We start from the raw sequence: 20,667 nt of genomic DNA, 5'->3' as shown, positions 1-20,667 counted from the left end.
TGTATGAGTTCTAGCACAATTTTTTGGTGGAGTCCTTTGGGTTTTCTACGTAGAGTATCATGTAGTCTGTGAATAGTGAAAGTTTGACTCCTTCCTTGCTGATTTGGATGCCTTTTATTTCTTCTTGTTGTCTGATTGCTGAGGCAAGGACGTCTAGTATTACATTAAATAACAATGGTGAGAGTAGATACCCCTTTCTTGTTACTGACCATAGAAGAAAAGCTCTTGGGGCACCAGGGTGGCTGAGTTGGTTAAGTGTCCAGCTTCAGTTCAGGTCATGATCTCACAGTTCATGGGTTCGAGCCCCACATCAGGCTCTGTGTCAACAGCTCGAAACCTGGGGCCTGCTTTGGATTCTGTGTCTCTCTTTCTCTCTGCCCCTCCCCCACTCATGCTCGGTCTCTGTCTCAAAAATAAATAAAACGTTAAAAAAAAAAAGAAGGGGCGCCTGGGTGGCTCAGTCAGTTAAGTGTCTGACTTCAGCTCAGGTCATGATCTCATGGTTTGTGACCTCGAGCCCAGCATCAGGCTCTGTGCTGACAGCTCGGAGCCTGGAGCCTGAAGCCTGCTTCGGATTCTGTGTCTCCCTCTCTCTGTTCCTCCCCCACTCGCACTCTGTCTCTCTCTCTCTCAAAAATAAAGATTAAAAAAAAATTAAAAGAGAAAAAAAAGAAAAAGAAAAGAAAAGAAAAGCTCTCAGTTTTTCCCCACTGAAGAATATTAGCTATAGGTCTTTCGTATTTGGCCTTTATATCTTGAGGTATGTCCCCTCTATCCCTACTTTGTGGAGGGTTTTTATTAAGAATGGATGCTGTACTTTCTCATGTTTTTTCTGTATCTATTGAGAGGATCATATGATTCTTATCCTTTATTAATGTGGTTTATCACGTTGATTGATTTGCAAATATTGAACCACCCCTGCAGCCCAAGAATAAATCCCACTTAATCATGGTGAAGGATTCTTCCAATGTACTGTTGGATTCAACTTGCTACTATCTTGTTGAGAATTTCTGCATCCAGGTTCATCAGGGACCTTGGCCTGTAATTTTCTTTATTAGTGAGGTCTTTATCTGGTTTTAGAATCAAGGTAATGCTGGCCTCACAGAAGGAGTTTGGAAATTTTCCTTCCATTTCTATTTTTCGGGAACAGTTTGAGAAGAATCGGCATGAACTCTTCTTTTAATGTTTGGTAGAATTCCCATGGGAAGCCATCTGGCCCTGGACTTTTGTTGTTGGGAGATTTTTTTATTATTGATTCAATTTCTTTGCTGGTTATCAGTCTGTTCAAGTTTTCTTTATTCCTGTTCCAGTTTTGATAGCTTATGTTTCTAGGAACTTATCCATTTCTTCCAGATTACCCATTTTGTTGGCATATAATTTTTCATAATATTCTCTTATAATTATTTTTACATCTGTGGTGTTGGTTATGATCTCTCCTCTCTCATTAGTGATTTTGAGTCCTTTATCTTTTATTTTTTATAAGTCTGGCTAAGGGTTTATCAATTTCATTAATTCCTTCAAAGAACCATCTTCTGGTTTCACTGATCTGTTCTATTATATAGATATATATATAGAGAGAGAGATAGAGATAGAGAGATAGTTTTTGAGGCTGGGGAGAGGGATGGAAGAAGTGGGGGGGGAGGGAAAGAGAGAGAGAGAATCTAAAGCAGGCTCCACACAGAACCCAACACAGACCTCAATCTCACAACAGTGAGATCATGACCTGAGCCAAAATCAAGTCAGACACTTAACCAACTGAGCCACCCTAGTGCCCCTCATTGATCTGTTCTACTGGAGGTTTTTTGCTTGTTTGTTTCTGTATCCTTTATTTCTGCTCTGATCTTTATTATTTCCCTTCTTCTGCTGGCTTTAGGTTTCATTTGTTGTCCTTTTTCTACGTCCTTTAGGTGTAAGGTTAAGTTGTATACCTGAGATTTTTCTTGCTTCTTGACGTAGGCCTGGATGGCTGCGTATTGCCTCTTATCACCACTTTTACTGCATCCCAAAGGTTTTGGACCATAGTGTTTTCATTATCATTTGTTTCCATGTATTTTGTAAATTTCTGCTTTCATTTCCTGGTTGACGCATTAATTCTTTAGTAGAATGTTCTTTAACCTCCTTGTAATTGTGGTCTTTCCAAATTTTTTCTTGTGGTTGGCTTCAAGTTCCATAGCATTGTGGTCAGAAAATACACATGTATGATCTCAATCATTTTGTACTTGTTGAGGCCTGATTTGTGACCCAGTATGTGATCTATTCCGGAGAACGTCTTTTCAAATGTACACACAAAAAGAATGTGCATTCTGTTGATTTAGGATGAAATGTTCTGAATATATCTGTTAAGTCTATCTGGTCCAATCTGTCATTCAAAGCCATTGTTTCCTTGTTGATTTTCTGCTTGGATGATCTGTCCATTGATGTAAGTGGAATGTTTTGAAGTCCCCTACTATTATTGTATTATTATCAATGGGTTCTTTCATGTTTGTTATTAATTGATCTATACGCTTTGGGGCATAAATATTTACAACTGTTAGATCGTCTTGTTGGATAGACCCCTTTATTATGATAAAGTGCCCTTCTTTATTTGTTACAGTCTTTGGTTTAAAATCTACACTATCTGGGGTGCCTGAGTGGCTCAAACATCTGACTTCGACTCACAGTTCGTGATTCGAGCCCCACGTTGGGCTCTGTGCTGACAGCTCAGAGCCTGGAGCCTGCTTCCAATTCTGTGTCTACCTCTCTGCCTCTCCCTTGCTTGTCCTCTCTCTCTCTCTCTCTCTCTCTCTCTCTCTCTCTCAAAACTAAATAAACATTAAAATCTACATTGTCTGATATAAGTATGGCTATTCCTGCTTTCTTTTGATGTCCATTAACATGACAAATCGTTCTCCATCCCATCACTTTCAATCTGCAGGTGTCTTTAGGTCTAAAATGAGTCTCTTGTAGGTAGCATTTGGATGGTGGGTCTTGGTTTTTTTATCCATTCTGACACCTTATGTCTTTTGATTGGAGCATTTAGTCCATTTACATTCAGAGTAATTTATATATATGAATTTAGTACCATTTTATTGCTTGTTTTGTCAGTTACTGAAGATTTTCTCTGTTCCTTTCTAGTCTTTGTTGCTTTTGGTCTTTCTTTCCCAAAGAGTCCCCTTCAATATTTCTTGCAGGGCTGGTTTAGTGGTCACCAACTCCTTTAGTTTTAGTCTATCTAGGAAACTATCTCTCCTTTTATTCTGAATGACAGCCTTGCTGGTAGTGTTCTTAGCTTAGTATTGTTTTTTGGTTTGTTTTTTGTTTTGTGGGTTTTTGCCTTTTCTTCCACTTTACTTCATATTCCCACCACAATAATGATCCTCTTAATTTAAACTAAAAACCATAGAGAGTTCCTGAAAGGGTGGCAGCAAAGGAATGGAAATGTTAAAAGGACAGGTGGGGTGAGGAATCAGCAAATAATCTTGACTGGGCTCTTGAAGTTGCTGGCAGCTTGGAGCTGCAGCTGGTAGGCCACTGGATGGATCCTGAAACTGTTAGAGCCTGGGCACAAACTGGTTGGCAGGCCACTTTGTCCAGTACTTGGGGTGCACCATGAAGCACATGTGAGGGAAATCGGTGCTGAAGTAGGCACGGTCCATGTGATGGTGCCTTGATAACTTGGGTGTGTACACGTCCATGCACTTGGGGCAGTAGAGCTTCACCATGGCCTCATCTGGAATGTCCGAAAGGCTGATGGGAAGCATTGGCTGGTTCTCACAGTACACACGGAAACAGTAGCCGAAGTCTCCTTGCTGGTACTCTTCCAACATCTGGGCAACACCATGATTGGTGAAGATATAGTGGGCATGGATCAATCTATAAAGCATCTCAGCATCCTGTTCAATCAGGTCACTCTGGTTGGGGCTGCATATTTTTCCCATTCAGCACACTGAATATATCATGCCATTCCCTTCTGGCCTGCCAAGTTTCTGTGGAAATCTGCTAACTTTGTCTTTCCTTATAAGTTAGGGACCCCTTTTTCTCTTGCTGCTCTTAGGATTTTTTTCTTTATATTTTGCAAATTTAACTATGATATGTCTTTATGTTGGCTTGATTTTGTTGATTTTGATGCGAGTTCTCTGTGCCCCCTGGATTTCAATGTCTGTTTACTTCCCCAGATTAGGGGAAGCTTTCAGCTGTAATTTTCTCAAATAAACCTTCTGTCCCTTTTTCCCTCTCTTCTTCTTCTTCTGGGACTCCTATGATCCAAATGGTATTACACTTTATGGAGTCAATGAGTTCCCTAAGTCTATAGTTGTGATCCAAAAATTGTCTTTACCTCTTCTTTTCAGCTTCATTATTTTTAATAACTTTATCTTCTATATCATTTATTCATTGCTCTGCTTCTTCCTTCCTTGTGGTCATTACATCCAGTTAGTTTCAAATCTGTTATTGCATTTTTTCATTTTCACCTACTTTTTAGGTCTTTTATCTATGAGATAAGGGACTCCCCTGGTGTCCTCTATGCTTTTCTCAAGCCCAGCTAGTATCCTTATGATTGAGGTTTTACATTCTGGATGAGGCATATTACTTATATCTGTTTTGATTAGATTCCTGGACAAGACCTTTCCATTATGTTTCCTGCTCCTGAGAGAAATGGCTTTATAAAGAAAAGGTCATATACTTTCCAGGGCCTACCACTTCAGGAGATATGCCTGGTATATGTGGTGTGCATTCTGCTGCTGTGTTTTGGCTGTTCCTTCCCTCACGTCAGTCCTCTGTAGTTTCTCCTTGTCTCTAGTAGGAAGTGTTTGGGCTTTGGCCAGAGTGTGCTGAGTTTTAACCAGGTGTGCTATGTTAAAAATGACCTGATGCTATTTCCACTAGAGCTGAAGCTTTGAAGAACGCTATGGTCAGTAGACATGGTCTACAGTAGACATGGTGCAGGGGTCTGTGCTGGTCTTCTCAGGAAGAGGCCCACTGCACTTGCCCAAGAAAAGCAGCACATGCAGAGCACAAGGGGGCAGGGCTTGGTATAAGTGACTTAAGTTGCCAGTGTTGGCACTGTGCTGCTTACTCAAGTTATTTTATGTTGAGGGGTGGGGGCTGGCGGGGGGGAGAATGGTGCCAGCCCCCTTCCTCATCCCCTGAGAGGGGAGTTTGTGCCCCTGCTGTCTGAGAAGCCCTCCCAGAAGAGCAATCTCCCTTCCTGTGTCCCAGACATCCCTCAGATCCCTGTCTTGACCCTGTGTCTAGTTCACCTGCCTGTCCAACAGTGCAGTACACCCATGTTCTATCCCAAGCAGCCAGCTGGCTTAAAAACTCCAATCTTTAAGGACCCAGCATGGCATGGACCTGCACTGGTCCTCCAGCAGAGGGTCTCACTATGCTGGGACTAATGAAGATTTGTCCCAGAAGGGCAGTCACACCAAAACACAGGGGCATGGAGTTTGGAGTGAAGAGTAGCAAAGAGCCAGTGTCCAGGTTAGCCACCCTCAGCAGGTGTCTCTGCACCTATGCTGAGGGGCTGGGGGAGGGGGGCGGTTACTGGTGCTCAAGGGCTCTTTTGTCCCCGAAGAGGCAATGCCATCTCTCCCAGATGCACTCCAGAAAGGGGAACTGTCTCTCCCAGAGTGTCCCAGATTGTCCCAGATCTCAGATTGTGCCATCTGCCCCTAGGCTCTTTGCCCTCTTTCTTCCACAGAGCAGCGTCCTCAGGGCTCCACACCAGCCACACCACGGACCTCTAAAACTCCAGTCTTTGAGCCCCCCTGGATGTAAAAACTCACAAAACTCAGCACCTCTTGTTTTTCCAGTCAATCGCTTTGGAGAAGTATCTTCCTGTGCATTCCCTGTGCCCTCCTCTCTCCCTCTCTCTCTCTCACCTCTATCTGTGACCAAGGTTCCCTCCCCTCTGCAACACCTGCAATCCATTTCTCCCCCAAATCTCATCTCCACACATCCTACCTTACACAATGTGGCCTCTTCCCTCCCTCTAGTTGTGCAGTTTGTTCTGTTAGTCCTCAGGTCAATTTCTTGGGTATTCAGAATGATTTTATATTTATCTAGCTGTGTTGGAGAGCTGAGACAAGCCTAGGGTCCTCCTATTAATCCGCCATCTTAACTCCTCTATCTTGATTTATCATACACATATCTCTTTCTACCTCTAGACTGCAAGCTCCTTGAAGACAGGTCCTGGTTCTAAGCATTTAGTACAGTGCTTTGTCTATAACAGGCTTTAAATATAATTGAATGTAAGAAGGATGGAAAAAAAGGATCTGGAAAGGGAGGGTAAGTGGACAAGCAAAGCCACAGAATGGTAGAAGCAAAAGAAAACCAGCACTAGAGAGTCATGACAGTTGTGGAAAGGAAGGTAAATACAAAAACCAAGTAATTCTGAAGAGACTTGTAAGATCTAAAACCCTTATTTCTCTGCTGCAAAATTTGTCTGTGGTTTTGATACAAAGAGAAAGGATAAATTAAATCTCTAATTATCTAAAGCCAATTTCTGGGTTTTTTATAACAAACTTTCTGTATTTAAAAAAAACCCTCAAAATATTTTAGTATGCTCAAATGAGTACCACTTAGAATTTTTATTAACTAATTTGCCTGTCTCTACTTACAGTATCATGAAAATAGTGACAGTAGGATACTGTGTAGCCCTTCTGCTGACATACATTTTACAAATATTTACTCCAGCCCCAAAATTAAAGCCAGTGTGATATTTTTAGCACTAATTTTTCAGAAAGCTCAGCCTTCTTCCTGTAGTTATAAGAGATCTGAGTCATTCAACTCCCAATGCCATATTCAAATCACTGAAACACCACATCCCCCTAGTGTGACAAGAGCCATCATTTCTCCAAGTGAAAAATTAAGCCCTCTTCTTCCTGATACTGACTACTGCTACAGGAATGGTATATGAATTACTTCTACAATCTTTCTGCAAATAGTTAATGAGCTCTCAGTCTTGGTTCAGTTAAAGGAGTTAATTGTTCACAGAATACAATTTTAAAGTAATCAGGAGCCTAGATTCTGGTCCTGACACTGTCACTCTATCTCAGGGGCTCAGTCTCCAGAACTATGAATGAGATAGTTCAGTATAAATAAATTCAAGTAACATTTATTGAGTACATCTTCTGAGCAAAACATATAATGCCTAACTTGTTGCCAGTCTCCAAAATTTAAATATTTTAATTATTTGAGGTTATCAAAATTTTCCTGACTGTAACAGATTGAATAAAGAGAACCCACCAACTAGCAGGTTTCTCCTCAAGTCTTCTCCTCAGACACCTATGTCCCCAAGCCCTGCCCAGAGACACATACTGGGAGTCACAGTTGTCATCAGCTTTCTGGCTTCATCCCAAACCCCAGCACAAGGCTGATAAACAATGTGATTGTGTCATACTCTGCCTTCACTTATAATGGGGCAGTGCCTGTGGAGGAAAAGGGAAATTTAAGCAAGGTCTAAGCATGAAAAAGAAAGAAAATATATTAGCAAGAAAAATATTCACACACTGTGTGACCCTGGGCAAACTGCTTTACCTCTCTATCTTCAACTTTTCTATAATAAAATTTTTGATTAAAAAAACTACCTTATAGGGTGCCTGGGTGGCTTAGTGGGTTAAGTGTCTGACTTCGGCTCAGGTCATGATCTCACGATCCATGAGTTCGAGCTCCGTGTCGAGCTCTGTGCTGACAGCTCAGAGCCTGGTGCTTGATTCGTATTCTGTGCCTACTCCCACCCCCGGCCCTCGCCCACTCATGCTCTGTCTTGCTCTGTCTCTCAAAAATAAATAAATGTGAAAAAAACTACTTTATAAGTCTGGTATTATAATTAAATATAATTCACATAGTTTCTTCATACATATTTCCCATTATTGTTAACTAGAAAGTGGAATTAACTGCCTTGCGAATCTGTGACTCAACCTGTTCCCACAGAGACCAGTTTACCTGCCAAGCATTAAGGGAATTCTACTTTAGGAGAGGGGAGGCAGTGGATGACTCTAGGATCTCTTCTAATTCAAAGATTCACTGAAAACATGCAGCTGTATCAATATCGTCAGGGTGTGTGAATGATCACACCCAGGTGGTCACTACAGTATTTGAGTCTGAATCCTAATCATTAAATTGGCAGCAAAAGTGGGTATAGTGGCTACACAAACCCTCCTAAGACACAAGGGCTCTGAAGCAGGCTTTGCACAACTATAGACCACCTACGACTACTTATGGCAATAAAAGCCAGATGCCAGAAAGGGCTGACTTCACAATATGGAGAACATCCAAACATGCTGATAATACTCTCAGGCATGTATAAATGTCTAATAAAGGTTAAGTCCTATTATTGCTATTATTACATCCTGGAAGCAGTCTCCAGGGACTATCACAAAAATAAGTCTCAAGTGCTATATGTTTTTAGGCACCTTCTATACCTTAACACTACTGACCACTACTGTATGGTCTCCAGATTTCACTAGCGACCATCCTCCAGAACATTTACATTTCTTCAGCCAGCTGAAGCATGATTAAGATGTTTTCATCTAACACAAATATATTTTGATTCGATTTACTACCACCACACCAAGTGAAGCAGATGCTGATCAAAAATGAAGCCGTCCTAAGTGACCACAATGCTGAAAGAGCAGGTACCCAGTAAACTTCTGAGAGGGAGGGAAGAATCCGAGGGGAAGAGAAAATCCCCTCCCCTCAAATAGGAAGGATTAATTCTGGATTTCCTAGTGCTTTTGATTTGTATAACCATGGTATGCTGGGATCTCAAGACAATATACACCACTCAACAGATAAAAATCCCAAAGACTGAGTCTAAGTGAACAGTGTTTCATGACTCTTCCCCCATGCTACAAAAATCATGCTTTCTTCCCAACTTCTCCTGAGACTACTATGCTGGCAAATATATAAACCAAATGAGATTTTTAGAATTTGACTGTAAGTATTGTGAAATATTAAATCTCTGACAGGAAAAGCAATTTATGTGAAGTTTAACTGTCATGGAGGTGCTTACGAAATTAAAACTTAATTAAACTTAATTTTTATTAATTAAAACCTAATAAACATATAGAAAATATGCTCAGCCTTACTTGTAATCAGGGAAATGTAAAGAGAATGAGATGCTATTTACCACCAATGAGAATAGTAAACATTGTAAGACTGATTATACATACCTGGGGTGAAAATATGAAGAAGGGGGAGCTCAGATACACTACTGCAAGGAATACATATCTGCACTCTTTCTAGAGAGCAACTTAATAGTACCTATTGAAAGCCAGGTTGTGCAAACCACAGCAATTTCTACTAATCTGTATTTTTGCTTCACAGTATATATATACGTATATATATACGTATATATATACGTATATATAAATATATTTATATAAATATATAAATGTATATATAAGTATATATAAATATATATATATACACACAAGGAAGACTATTCTTCAAAATATTTGAAATAGCGAAAAAGAAAAATAGAAATTGTAGAACCTTCAAAAAGAGAACTGGAAAAGTAAGTTAGGCTACATCCATGCCACAGAATATTATGCAATTGAGTGGGAAATAGTTTAACGTAGTGTACATAAATAGACTGTTTAACAAGAAAAGCAAGTTGCCAAACAGGATATATACACAATATTCCTTCCAGAAAAAGCTGAACCATTAAAAGATTCCTTCTGAGAATTAGAATTGGTGGGCAGTTAAAGTCCATTTCACATCTATTCTAATTTTTTAACAATAAAAAAGAGAAAGAAAGCTCCATGTATTTTTGGGGTTTCTTTAAAAAAAATTTTTTTTAAGTTTATTTATTTATTTTGAGAGAGAAAGAGAGTGCATGAGCACACACACCAGTGGGGCAAGGGGCAGAGGGAAAGAAAATCCCAAGCAGGTTCAGTACCATCAGCACAGAGCCCGATGCGGGGTTTGAACTTACAAACCGAACTGTGAGATCATGACAAGAGCAGGACACTTAACTGACCGCACCACCCAGGCACCCCTTCTGTTTGTTTTCTAAGTAATACAAAGGTACCACCCAGGCACCCCTTCTGTTTGTTTTCTAAGTAATACAAAGTTGCTTATCTTCCCAAGTCATAAAACAGTGACTGGCTTTACACAGACAATTTTTCAGTAGTTCTGTTAACTTATTTAAGTGTCTTAAAGATTTAAGTAAATGATTTTCAAAAACAGTCAAAACCATTTTACATGATTCATGTCGTCAGTACAATTAAAATGACAAACATCAACAACATTTGCTAGAAAGAACTTTATCTCAGAGAAAATCTACTTGGGGTCTTTCTTTTACATTTAAATCATCATTTGTCAACAACAATTATTTTGAGAACACTAGACTGTTTCTAACCACTCTCCTCTCTTTATTAGGCTACCATTTAAAATGTTATTGATATCATATTAAGTTGCAGTCATTGTGAATATTCTTATCTCTCTCTTAACATGCTGGATCTAGACAAACTGTTCAAACACAGGCTTTATTTGAACCACTTAGGAAAACAGAATTGCATGTAAAAATACTTGCAAAAATATTTGCAAAAATAATTGCAAGTTAAATTTCTATAAATACTCTATGGCATTTAGCTAATTTTAGTGACCCTTCAAGTACAAAGTTCATTTATCTATTATTTAAAGATCAGCCCTACTATCAACAAAGACATTTATAGGATTAAATTAAGGCTTCCCATCCCCAGAAAAGTACCAGTGTACAACTTTATTTAGAATACAATTGCTTTGCATGTACATGTGTGAGATCCTTGAACCCTTGAAATATATTTCATTAAAACAAAACCTAAAATCCTCACTCAGGTCATGCAGTAATTATGTTGCTTAAAAAAGAAATATCAAGGGACGCCTGGGTGGCTTAGTTGGTTGAGCATGACTTCAGCTCAGGTCATGACCTTGTGGTCAGTGAGTTGGAGCCCCGCATCGGGCTCTGTGCTGACAGCTCAGAGCCTGGGGCCTGCTTCGAATTCTGTGTCTCCCTCTCTCTCTGCTCCTCCCCCACTCAACGCTCTGTCTCTGTCTCTCAAAAATGAATAAACGTTAAAAAAAATTTTTTAATAAAAAAATTAAATTAAAAAAAAGAAATATCATGAAATCCTGTAACCTAAAACTTTAGATACCAAAGATTTTCCCTAAATTCCCAATTATTGTATGAATTAAATTAAGAAAAAGGAGTTTCAAAGGTGAAGAACGGCAAAAGCCTATCTCAGTTAAATTTTAGGGATTTCAAATAAAAACACCTTTGTATGTAATGGAAACTCTGAATAGCAAGAAACATAAGTGCTCAAGTTTTCATCCAAACTTGGTGTAGCTCTAGTCTGGTGTGTGCCATGCCCAATAATTTGCATAACCAAATTTTACTGAGTTCAACCTCCCTCTTATCTTCTAATATTCTTTCCTCTCTAATCTTCATCCTATTATATAATATTTATAGAAAGCGTTCACAGGAAAATTGCAAAGGCAGCATTTCAACAATGTCTCTAAGATAAATTATATATTAATATTAATCTTCAACTTTCAAGAAGTTTGCAGACATTAAGCCAGGCAAAGAAGCATCACATTAACTGGCACTCGAGAGAATTTAGGCACTGGGAAATGTGAAGCCTTTACTGCACCAGCATTAAAAAAATGACAGAGGACAGCAGCCTGCATTTTGGAGTAACATGAAAATAGCACTAAATTAAGAACGAACTAGGGATAACTTCCCATGAGAGTGTGAGTTAATTCAAACTAATTTTCTAACTTCTGAAATGGCCATTTTTTTTAATTAGAAAAAAAAAGAAGGGGAGACATGATCACTTAATTCTTGATACTGTATAATAATAATGCTTCATTCAGTTAATATACCTACAAAGTACTAAAAGAACCAAAATTTACCCCAGCATGAAAACAAACAAACAAAAAACCCAAAAGCCCCAAGAGAAACCAAACCTATAAAAGTTTAATAACCAGATAGGAGCATTTTAAAATAAACACTTAAACTCTCTTCTAAAAGCATACAGTACAAAAATTCACAACTCGGGGCGCCTGGGTGGCTCAGTCGGTTAAGCATCTGACTTCGGCTCAGGTCATAATCTCATGGTTCACGAGTTCGAGCCCCATGTCAGGCTCTGTGCTGACAGCTCAGAGCCTGGAGCCTGCTTCAGATTCTGTGTCTCCCTCTCTTTGGCCCCTCCCCTGCTTGCCGCTGTCTCTCAAAAATGAATGTTCAATTAAAAAAAAAACGAAAAATTAAAAAAAAAATCACAACTCACACTTACCATATTCACAATCTTATCCTTACTATAAAGTTAAAACTTAAAGTTCATACAATATATTTCTAAAAAATCTTTTGAGTAAAATTGTCTTTAAGACTGATTTTCAGGACAGCTGGGTGGCTTAGTCGGTTGGGCATCCAACTCTTGATTTTACTCAAGTCATGACCTCCTGGACTGAGATCAAGCCCCACGTCGAGCTCTATGCTGACAGCATGGAGTTGGCTTGGGATTTCCTCTCTCCTTCTCTTTCTGCACCTCCCCAGCTCACTCACACACACACTCTCTCTCAAAATAAATAAACTTAAAAAAAAAAAAGACTGATTTTCTAACCAAATTATGCACTATATTAATGCTGAAGATCAATCTTCCCTGAAAGTACTTAAATAACAATATAAGAAATATTTTTATAACATTAAGAGGTACTTTTTCTATCAGATTATCCATTTATGATAGTTTGAAGTAAGTACACACTTGGGATTTGCCAATAGAACCAAGGAGTGCAAATATACTTCAATACCAACAAAGCGTTTAGGCACACTGAGATAACCACATGAGGAACGCGTGGGCTTTCCATCACACCTATATGATGAAACAGTAACGGTAGAGCACTTTTTTTTCTTGCTATTTCTCATATTTCCTTTCAAATATATTCTCTGTTAACAGCAAAGTCCATGCATGAAATATGAGTTGCCCCACTTAAGGTCATTTCAAAATGCAAAAAAAAAAATCTTTAATTTCATTTTTTTATATACTTCTCACTAGAAATACGCTAAAACTTTACTTCAGTTTTACTACATGTGGTAAAGGTGTATAAGAAGAGTTTTCTTTGGAGCACTAATACATTGCCCTTTGGCATTTATTATGTGACAAACGCAACTAACAAGAAGTAACTTTAGCTAAAACAGTGACCCCATGCTCCATACACAGAGAAAGCACGGAAATAACAGTACACACCACAGAATTTTAGGAATTATATAAAACATACTTAAAGCTATTTACAAATACACTGTGACTATCAGAGTTAACCAACTTTTCTGTAAAGATCCAAATGGTAAATATTTTCAGCTCTATTCTTCTCTTTCCACTTCTTTATTTTGGGGGGGGGGGCATAGGGGTGGGGTTGTGGTTATTACAATACTTTAAAAGTATAAAATCTATTCTTAGCTCAGAACCCATTACAACAAAACTCGACTGTAGGGCAGCTCTGGCTAGTAGGCCATAGCTCACCAGACCCAGGACCCCTGCAGAGCAACCATTCATTTCTATTTGCTTCAAAATATTAAAGATGATTTTTTTAATGCCCAATACATTTAAAAAAAACAATCAATTTTATGAAAAGTGAGGACTTATAAAAGGACTTATAAAAGGACACATAAAAGACTAGGCTACATATTATACAATTTAAATATAATAGAAATCATTATCATAACATCAGATTTCAATCTACCAAATTTAAGAATCTTATCACTTAAAAAAAAAATACTAGATTCCAGTTAAGGACAGGACAATAAACTTGACAGGCACAAAAATATTGCTGCAAGAAATTATTAAAATGTATTCTTTTTCAAACTGAAAGATTAATTACTCTCTAAAACGGCATGAGAATTTTTTTTTTTTTTTTTTTTGGTAGAAGACATACAACCCAGAAATTTGAGAAGGTAGTTTACTTTCTACTGAATGCTAGATTTTCATTCTTTAGAGGTGCTGTATTTTAACATATAAAGGTTACTGTACAACTGAGGTGGAATAAGATTAGACTCAACAGACTATAATCATGAATTAAGCACCATGATTTTGTATTTTAGGCTTTTAAATGAAATACAAATCACAGGAGAGGAAATCAATACTAAACACTGAAGTTCAGTTGATATGGGGCTGAATCCTACTCAAGCATCCAATGGTTAGACTGCAGGTGTTTGAGACACCAATGGTTATCTGCAGGGGGAAAACATCAAGAGCCCAAATGACAATCTTAATCGATCTCACAGGACCTGGGATCTAAGCCACACATTTGGAACTTGATTATATTTGGGTCAAATGCAATACACACTGTGATGTTTCACAGTGTTACTTAATTTCTGCAGTGATTTTAAATGCTTATTCCCATATAAAACATTAACCTTAAAGGAAGTCTAAGTTCCTTTAAGGAACAAATTGCAGTGCTAAAAATACGTAGATACACAAAATATTCCCAAAATAAATGAACAAAATTAATATACAAAGATGCTTGTTTCCAGGGCAAGCTAACCCAGCACTGAGCCTCTGAAGATGGCAATTAAAGACAAGTCTGACTCATCACCTTTTCCTGTCAATTATTTCCCTGAAATCAGTCAGTTTCTATTTCCAGGATCAGCACCCTGGTTCAGGCTTTATCTCCTCAAATTAGACATATAATCACAGGTTCTTCTCCACTGTTCCTAACTGCACTTTGCATAGCTTACTGCCCACTTAATCTTCCTAACTCAAATCCTGACTCATTCCATGCCCTAGCTCAAAATCCCTCAATGATTCTTCATGGCTTCATACAGTGAAAGTCAATGCTGTGTCAATGTTTTCAATGAGGGCCTCCAAGGTCTGGTCTCGACCTGTCTCTCTAACCTCTCACTCATGTCTCACAGATACACTGCGGATTCTGCGTGCATCCATACTTATGGTTTTCACAAATGTCAGAATGCTATGGCTTCCTACTTTCTACTCTTCCAAATCCTACTAACTCACTCACATTTCCCCTGACTTAATCACTTGAAAGTGAATGAAAGCTACCATTTACTGGTGACCCACTGTGTTGAAATTCTGATAGGCAGAGGACAGATCCAGAATGAATAAAGATCCAAGCTTGTCAGAAGGAATTTACGGTCAAGTAGGGAAAAGAAGGCACATGTGACTGTAATTTAACATAGAATATCATAAATGTCATCAAAAGATAAATAAGCAAAATTATAGAATTCTATATTCATGGAAAAACAGATCGCTTCTGACTGGGGATAAGAAGTATCATAAAGAAAATGTCATTTAAGCTGATAGCTGAACAGGCAGAGATGATGAGGGCTATACGAGTAATAGAAATAACTTGAAAAAGACACTGGAAACCTACACCAATCAATGCTCTTACAACTCATTTGGCAATTCATCATGTACTGTTTTAAAGAGCTGTTTAGATAATTTTTTGTTTAGCTAATACTGTATATTTTATATCCTAATACCCAGTCCAATAGGAGAAATGAAAATATAAACATGTAAAATGAATTAATAGTACTTATCTTGCATAGTCATGGTGGCAAGATAACATGTATGTAAAAGTGGCTTTACCTAACAGGTGCTTCAAAATGATAAGTTTCCTTGGGAATGCAAGCTGGTGCAGCCACTCTGGAAAACAGTACGGAGTTTCCTCAAAAACCTAAAAACAGAACTACCCTACGACCCAGCAATGGCACTACTAGGCATTTATCCACGGGATACAGGTGTGCTGTTTCGAAGGGACACATGCACCCCCATGTTTATAACAGCACTATCAACAATAGCCAAAGTATGGAAAGAGCCCAAATGTCCATCGATGGATGAATGGATAAAGAAGATGTGGTATATATATATAAACAATAGAGTATTACTCGGCAATCAACGAAATCTTGCCATTTGCAACTACGTGGATGGAACTGGAGGGTATTACGCTAAGTGAAATTAGTCAGAGAAAGACAAAAATCATAGGACTTCACTCATATGAGGACTTTAAGAGACAAAACAGATGAACATAAGGGAAGAGAAACAAAAATAATATAAAAACAGGGAGGGAGACAAAACAGAAGAGACTCATAAATATGGAGAACAAACTGAGGGTTGCTGGAGGGGTTGTGGGAGGGGAGATGGGCTAAATGGGTAAGGGGCACTAAGGAATCTACTCCTGAAATCATTGTTGCACTATATGCTAACTAATTTGGATGTAAATTTAAAAAAATAAAGAAATAAAATTTAAAAATAATAAAAAGAAGAAAGAAAGAAAATGAAAAGTTTCCTTTATTTTTGTTACATAGTTCTCTGTGATCGGCAGCTCTAAGACAGCCCCCAACAGTCTTGCCTCCTGCGGTACACATCCTGTATAATCCCTAGCCTTGAGTGCAGGTAAAACTTATAAATATGATGGCTATGACTAGGTGTGTTATAAGGCAAAGGTGAAGGGATTTTGCAGATATAAGGTTCCCAACCAGTTTGACTTTGAAATAATCAAAGCAAGATGATCCCAGCTGGGCCTGGCTTAATCAGGTAAATGCCTAAAAGAAGGCTCAAGCTTTCCCTTAAGAGTCCAGAGATTCTCCTGATGGCCTTGAAGAAGTAGTCACCATGAGTTCTACTGCTACAAGAAAATGAATTCGGCCAAGAATCACATGAGCTTTGAAGAGAACCCCAAGCCTCAGATGAGGCTGAAGTCCTGACTGAAACTTTGGGTTCATGAGACGCTGAAGAGAGAAGCCAGCTAAGCCATGCACAGACTCTTGATGCATGGAAAATGTGGGATAATAAATGTGTGTTGTTTAAAGTGACTAAATTTTTTGCTAACTTGTTATGGAGCAATAGAAAACGAATACACCCTTTCCCTCCACTTTCTCTTAAATACCTTCCCTTATCAAATATATTTTTAATCATTTTGTTGGCATAGATCATTTAAAATGCCGAAGATGAAATGATATTATAAAGTCCTTTCCTCCCTCCATCCCTCTGTTTCTCTCTCTCTCTCACACATACAACACATACAATGATGAAAGAAATAGTATCTAGTATGCCAAGAATGTTTTATCGGAACATATTTTGCTCATCTGCAAGATGGATATAGTAATAGTATGGGCCTTATAAGGGTGATATGAGGGTTAAATGAATTAATATAAGCAGGCAATTTAAATCCTGGCTACTCAAAGTGTGGTGTAACCAAAAGCAGTGGTGTCTGACAGGACATCTGTTTAGAAATGCAGATCAGGCCCCACCCCAGACCTAAGAAGTAAGACTTCATTTTCACAAGATCTCCAGGTAACATACATACACATTTAAAGTTTGAGAAGCACTTCTTTAGCTGGTTCTTGCCACACATAAGTACTATATGATCATCACATTCTCCTAAACTAATTTCTTTCCTAATCGCCTATCTTCATTTAAATATACAAAATTTTCATTTTTGTATATGCAAACTGGTTTCTATGGTAACAGCAGTTTGTAATCGCCTTTTCTCTAATCAGACTATGAGTTAAGAAATTAGAAGAAAATAATGGAGTTTGAGACTATTTTGCTCTGTATTTATGATTAGGAGTAGTAATAGGCCACTAACAATCATTTAAATCATGAGGAAATTTTTTTTAGATAGCATTTGAACCAATCCAAAATTCAAAAACTGCAGACTATACTGAACATAAAAAGCACAACCAGGAGTGAGGCTTACGTAATATTACTGTGAGTCTGGTCTTTTACAATTACCTGGGCATGTGTCTTAAAGGAAATTATATTGTATTTGCCATCCGGTGCCTTCATGTAACATACTATCCAGGTTACAAGTAACTAAATACAAGCTTCAGGTCAATAAACAGAAAGCCAGTTTGAAATACAGATGAAGCAGTACCAAGTTTCAAAAGCAAGAGCAATTCAGAATATGTAGGAGTATGGAAAGGTGACAAGGTAATCTGAAAATAACCCCTATGATGTTGCACTGATGGACTTAACTTTCTGCTAAGATTCCTTTGCATTCAAATTAATCCCCTTTAACACACTTCATTTTTTGAACAGCATTTGAAAAATATGCCAAGATACCTTAATTCATTTTACTTTAGATCTTTCCCAGGAAATTAAGAGCAATTTTAGTCCTTTTGAATCTGCATCCCTTTTTAGTTAAATTACAGGCTAAGGTAAGACAATTTAGAGTGACTTGAACTTCCACTTTTGCTTTGACAGGCAAATTGTTGGAAATAATTAAATAAAAGAATACTCCTATTCCCCCCAAGCAGGAAAACATTTCTATGCCACCTCCAGCTCTAACTTTTGATGTTCGCGTTGACAGAAATGTCAATTACAGAACTAATAATAAAGTATATTGAAAATGTATGAAATGCCTGATCTATAAAAGAAACTATTACTTCCTACTCTGTGATTTTGTAACTTTTTAAATATAGGTGATGGCTAATAGATTTTCAAAAGATGAGGTGACATCTCAAATAGCGAAAAATTGTTAAGAACAGAAATGAATTTTAGAGGAAAACAGAAATCTGATGACCTATTCTTCAGACCATATACATAAGAATACGAAACTGAAATTTTTATGTACTTTTGCATATTTTCAAATGCAATCCAGAAATGTTGCCTCTGTTTTTCTAGTCTTTCTTACCATTGAATCATTTTCAAGCATTATAAAAGGAAAAACATTATATCGATTATAATAAATATATTTTTTAAAATTATTTGTTCATTCATTTATTAGTGTTCATCTTATTTACTGAGCAGACAAGATCTCAATGAGAAGGTGGCATCTGAGGAAAAATTCGAATAAGGGTAGGGAGGGAACCATGCGGCAATCTAAGACAGAGAGTCCCAGCCAGCAGCTGGGACCGCAAGCACCACAGCCCAAGGCAAGTGTGCACCTGCTATGTCTGAAGAACAGCAAAAGGACAAGTGTGGCATGTGGAAGGGAGGGGGTGGCAGAGAATGAGGTCAGAAATGTAAAATTTAAAAAAAAAAATTTTTTTTAAGGTGAAAATCAGAGCAAGACTGCATTCAGCCCTGTCAACCATAGTAAAAAGAACTTTTGGCTAAGTGAAATGAGAAGCCAGTGGGGGATTTTAAGGAGAAGTAAAGTAATCTGACAAATTTCAAAAGAACGTGTATGGCTGGTGTGGGGAACACAGACTAGGCTGGTAGGGACAAAGGTGGAAGGGGGAAACCAGTTAGGAGCTAAGACAATACTCCAGTACAAGGAATGACAAAGTCAGATAAAGGTAGGCTTGGGATTCTGAGATTTGGAGCCTAGGAAATGCCACCTGCTGACAGGGGAAAACCAACAGCTTGATTTGGGGAGAAACAGTCTTCAGCTACCTAGTCCACTTGAAGTATAGCCTGTCTCTATTGAATAGAAAAGAAAGGCAAAACCATTTAGGAGACAGAATTCTGGAAACACAACTCAATCAGGTACATGTAAGACCTCGGGTCCAGAACAGATATGTGACTAGTTAGGACCTGCTCTGGTCTCTCCAGAGTGCTCAGCCTTGCACACATACAGGGTCTTCCAGACCACCAGTGATATGTACAGTCTTAGGAAAGCCCACTTATTCCTTAAATCCTGTTAAATTCTGGCCAATCTGGAGTGCCTGGGTGGCTCAGTTGGTTGAGTGGACTGACTTTGGCTCAGGTCATGATCTCGCTGCTCGTGGGTTCGAGCCCCACATTGGGCTCTGTGCTAACAGTTCAGAGCCTGGAGAATGCTTCGGATTCTGTCTTCCTCTCTCTCTGACCCTACCCCACTCATGCTCATGCTGTCGCTCTCACTCCCTCTCTCTCAAAAAATAAATAAAACGTTAAAAAATTAAAAAAAAAATTCTGGTCAATCTGTGGCTTTCTCCAGCCAGAATTACAACTAATGCTATTTACAACATTGGCCATCCTTTTGCCACAAAAATCACGACTGTTTCCAACAACATTCCAGCAATACAAGGTTTCTATATTTGCTCCAAATCACATAAAACCCTTTCAGCAACTAAAGCAAAACTACTAATTTTCTTTCTGTCTTTTATTGAAGTATAGTTGACACACAATGTTAAATGCTATGCTCACCATAAGTGTAGCTACCATCTGTCACCATACAACGCTATTACAGTATCACCGACTGTACTTCTCATGCTGTAACTTTCATCCCTGTGACTTATCTATCCCATAACTGGAAGCCTGTATCTCCCACTCCCCTTCAACCATTTAGCCCGTCGCCCCACCCCTCCCCTCTATGGATCGGTTTCTGCAAGCTCCTAGCTCTCACATCTTGCCCCACCCTTGTAGAACTGCCACAATAATAAGCCAGTGGTGGGAATGAGCAGAATGGGAGCAGCTGCAGGGACTAAGCTACCACAGACTGTTCTTCCCTGAGTTCAGTAGTTTTTCTTGAATGGATACTTCTCATTTTGTATAATTTGTCACTTTCTTAAGTCCTAAACTGGCTGGGTTTTGACAATTTTACTGACTTTTATCATTGCTTTTTGATAAATGGATTGGCCAAGCTCCTTACTCAGCCATTCTGCATTAAATACATTTTAACTGTAATTTGCCTGAGCAACCTACTAAAAAAAATGTCATAGAAAATATTTTGAAACATCTCTAAGTGCAGAAACTGCCAGTACGCTAAAATTACTGTTTTCTTTTTACTGTTAACATGCCTTTGTTGAAGCGCTTACTC

At 38.4% G+C, this 20,667-nt stretch overlaps 1 protein-coding gene and 1 pseudogene across 6 annotated transcripts in view; both read right to left on the bottom strand.

Annotated features, from left to right (window-relative positions):
- The window catches only part of RABGAP1L (RAB GTPase activating protein 1 like), a 763,363-nt gene that overhangs the window by 569,784 nt on the left and 172,912 nt on the right, over positions 1 to 20,667 (bottom strand). The gene's annotated exons all lie outside the window — the stretch shown is intronic.
- LOC125925902 (casein kinase II subunit beta-like) lies at positions 712 to 9,305 on the bottom strand (annotated as a pseudogene).

The sequence above is a fragment of the Panthera uncia genome, chromosome F1 (assembly GCF_023721935.1).
Source record: "Panthera uncia isolate 11264 chromosome F1, Puncia_PCG_1.0, whole genome shotgun sequence".
Taxonomy (NCBI): domain Eukaryota; kingdom Metazoa; phylum Chordata; class Mammalia; order Carnivora; family Felidae; genus Panthera; species Panthera uncia.
This window is presented reverse-complemented; position numbering and strand designations above follow the sequence as displayed.